The sequence below is a fragment of the Theropithecus gelada genome, chromosome 17 (assembly GCF_003255815.1).
Source record: "Theropithecus gelada isolate Dixy chromosome 17, Tgel_1.0, whole genome shotgun sequence".
NCBI lineage: Eukaryota > Metazoa > Chordata > Mammalia > Primates > Cercopithecidae > Theropithecus > Theropithecus gelada.
Genome location: NC_037685.1, coordinates 92,729,305 through 92,732,725, shown reverse-complemented (window position 1 = coordinate 92,732,725; position 3,421 = coordinate 92,729,305).

Sequence of the window (3,421 nt, the reverse complement as noted above, 5' to 3'; positions counted from 1 at the left end):
AAAAAAAAAAAAAAAAAAAAAAAAAAAAGAATTGTTGGCTCAGCGCGGTGGCTCATGCCTGTAATCCCAGCACTTCGGGAGGCCAAGGCCGGCAGATCACGAGGTCAGGAGATCGAGACCATCCTGGCTAACACAGTGAAAACCCGTCTCTACTATAAATACAAAAAAATTAGCTGGGCGTGGTGGCAGGCACCTGTAGTCCCAGCTCCTTGGGAGGCTGAGGCAGGAGAACGGCATGAACCCGGGAGGCGGAGCTTGCGGTGAGCCAAGATCGCACTATTGCACTCCAGCCTGGGCAATAGAGTGACAATCTGGAAAAAAAAAAGAAAAGAAAAGAAAAAGCAAGGCTGGTAAAACCACGGCAAGGCTAGGGGATGACTGCAAATTTTGGATAGGCTAGGAACCATCCTGAGACGGTTTTGTTAGGGTTGGTGGTGGTGTGCTGATGATAGGACATGCTAACAGAGGACAAGAAGGGTGACAAGATCCAGCTGGAATCAGCTGGGCCTTGAAATCAACCTGTAGAATGGCAAATCCATGCAGAAGTAGCTGCAAGTCCATATACTACTTACATTTAAGATATTCTAGGATGTTAAAGAAAGAATTTGCCAGTGTTTGTACAATAACTCAGGACCACTATTTTTATTTCTAAATATTAAAGCTAAATGGGTATCCTGTGGGCATTGAAAGGTTAACTCCAAAGACACTGGTCTGCTTGGCGTCTACATTAGGCCACTGGTATAAATAATGCCAGCTAACAAGCGTTGAGGCATTACTATGTGTGAGGCACTGGTGAAGATACTTCACGTGAATTTCATAATTTAATCTTTTATTATTGTGGTAAAAAATACATAACGTGAAAGTTACCATCTTAACAATTTCTTTTTTTTGTTTTGAGATGGAGTCTCGATGTCGTTGACCCGGGCTTGAGAGCAATTAGGCAATCTCTGCTCACTGCAACCTCCACCTCCCGGGTTCCAGCAACTCTGCCTCAGCCTCCCACCACCACGCCCCACTAATTTTTGTATAGAGTCTCGCTCTGTCACCCAGGCTGGAGTGCAGTGGGGCAATCTCGGCTCACTGCCAGCTTCACCTCCTGGGGTCGCGCCATTCTCCTGCCTCAGCCTCCCGAGTAGCTGGGACTACAGGCACCCGCCACCACGCCCGGCTAATTTTTTGTATTTTTAGTAGAGACGGGGTTTCACTGTGTTAGCCAGGATGATCTCAATCTCTTGACCTCGTGATCCGCCCGCCTTGGCCTTTCAAAGTGCTAGGGGTGAGCCATCGCGCCCAGTCTGTTCTTTTTTTTTTTTTAAGATGAAAATTCATTTGTTTTTGGAGATGCCATAAGCTCAAATTCTACTTCCAAAATATGTTTCAATCTGCCCAGGTCTTTTCATCTCTAGCCTAATGGCATGTCTGTCTCTCTGAAGATTTACTACAGGAGCTTCTTCTGTTCCCCTTTTTCTCTTTTTCTTTTCTTTTCTGTTTTTTTCTTTTCTTTTTTTTTAGACGGAGTCTTGCTCTGTCACCCAGGCTGGAGTGCAATGGCACAATCTCGGCTGACTGCAACCTCTGTCTCCCGGGTTCAAGTGATTCTCCTGCCTCAACCTCCTGAGTAGCTGGGATAACAGGCACCTGCCACAATGCCCAGCTAATTTTTGTATTTTGTTTTTAGATGGAGTCTCACTCTGTCCCCTGTCTGGAGTGCAGTGGCGCGATCTCGGCTCACTGCAACCTCTAACTCCCTGGTTCAAGTATTCTCCTGCTTCAGTCTCCTGAGTAGGTGGGATTACAGGCACGCACCACCATGCCCAGCTAATTTTTATATTTTTAGTAGAGACAGGGTTTCACCATGTTGGCCAGGAAGGTCTTGATCTCATGACCTCGTGATCTGCCTGCCTTGGCCTCCCAAAGTGCTGGGATAACAGGTGTGAGCCACTGCACACCACTGTGCCCAGCCTAATTTTTGTATTTTTAGTAGAGACGAGGTTTCACCAGATTGGCCAGGCTGGTCTCGAACTCCCAAACTTGGGTGATTCACCCACCTGAGTTCCCAAAGTGCTGGGATTACAGGTGTGAGCTACTGCGCCCAGCCCCTTCCCCTTTTATATTTGCATTCCCTCCACAGAAAATAATGAACCATATGACTCTACTTCCTAAAACTATTCATCAGGTGCACATGCTTAATGTGGCCTACTAGGCTGTTCTTTTTTTTTTTTTGAGATGGAGTCTCGCTCTGTCGCCCAGGCTGGAGTGCAGTGGCCGGCTCTCAGCTCACTGCAAGCTCCGCCTCCCGGGTTTACGCCATTCTCCTGCCTCAGCCTCCCGAGTAGCTGGGACTACAGGCGCCCGCCACCTCGCCCGGCTAGTTTTTTGTATTTTTAGTAGAGACGGGGTTTCACCATGTTAGCCAGGATGGTCTCGATCTCCTGACCTTGTGATCCGCCCGTCTCGGCCTCCCAAAGTGCTGGGATTACAGGCTTGAGCCACCGCGCCCGGCCTACTAGGCTGTTCTTAACTGGACTCCAGCCATCCTCATCACCTACTACTATTCTTTTCAAACACTGTACTCTAGTCACATGGTCTCAAGTTCTTCAATACAGCAAAGCTTTTCTTCCTCAGGGCCTTTGCACATGCTGTTCCTCTTACCTACCATGCTCTTTTCTCCACTGTTTAGTCTATTCTACAATTACCGTTACATTTCACTTGTTTTGTCTATAGGTTAGAAAAGTTAAAAGCCAATAAATAGCATTTAAGAAATTATTTTGTGCATATGAGTCATTACAAAAACAAGTAGTGGCCAGATGTGGTGACTCAAGCCTGTAATCCCAGCACTTTGGGAGGCTGAGGTGGGCAGATCATGAGGTCAGGAGATCGAGACCATCCTGGCTAACATGGTGAAACCCCATCTCTACTAAAAATACCAAAAATTAGCCGGGCATGATGGCGGGCACCTGTTTTCCCAGCTACTCGGGAGGCTGAGGCAGGAGAATGATGGCATGAACCCGGGAGGCGGAGCTTGGAGCTTGCAGTGAGCCAAATCATGCCACTGCACTCCAGCCTGGGCAACAGAGTGAGACTCCACCTCAAAAAAAAAAAAAAAAAAAAAAAAAAATTCCGCTCTTAGGTATTTACCCAAGAGAAATAAAAGCATATGTCCACAAACAGACTTGTACTTATATATTCGTAGGACTTTATTCCTAATAGCCTCAAGTTGTAAACAACCCAAATTCTGTCAGCAGAAGAATGGATAAACAAAGTTTGCTATACCGTACAGTATACTATTAGTCAGCAAAGCAAGAGAACCTTGAATACATGCAACAACGTGAGCCTCCAACATAATATATTGAACAAAAGAGGTCAGATAATATATTAATAGAAGAGCGCTTATGGTATGATTTTTTTTTAATTTTTTTTT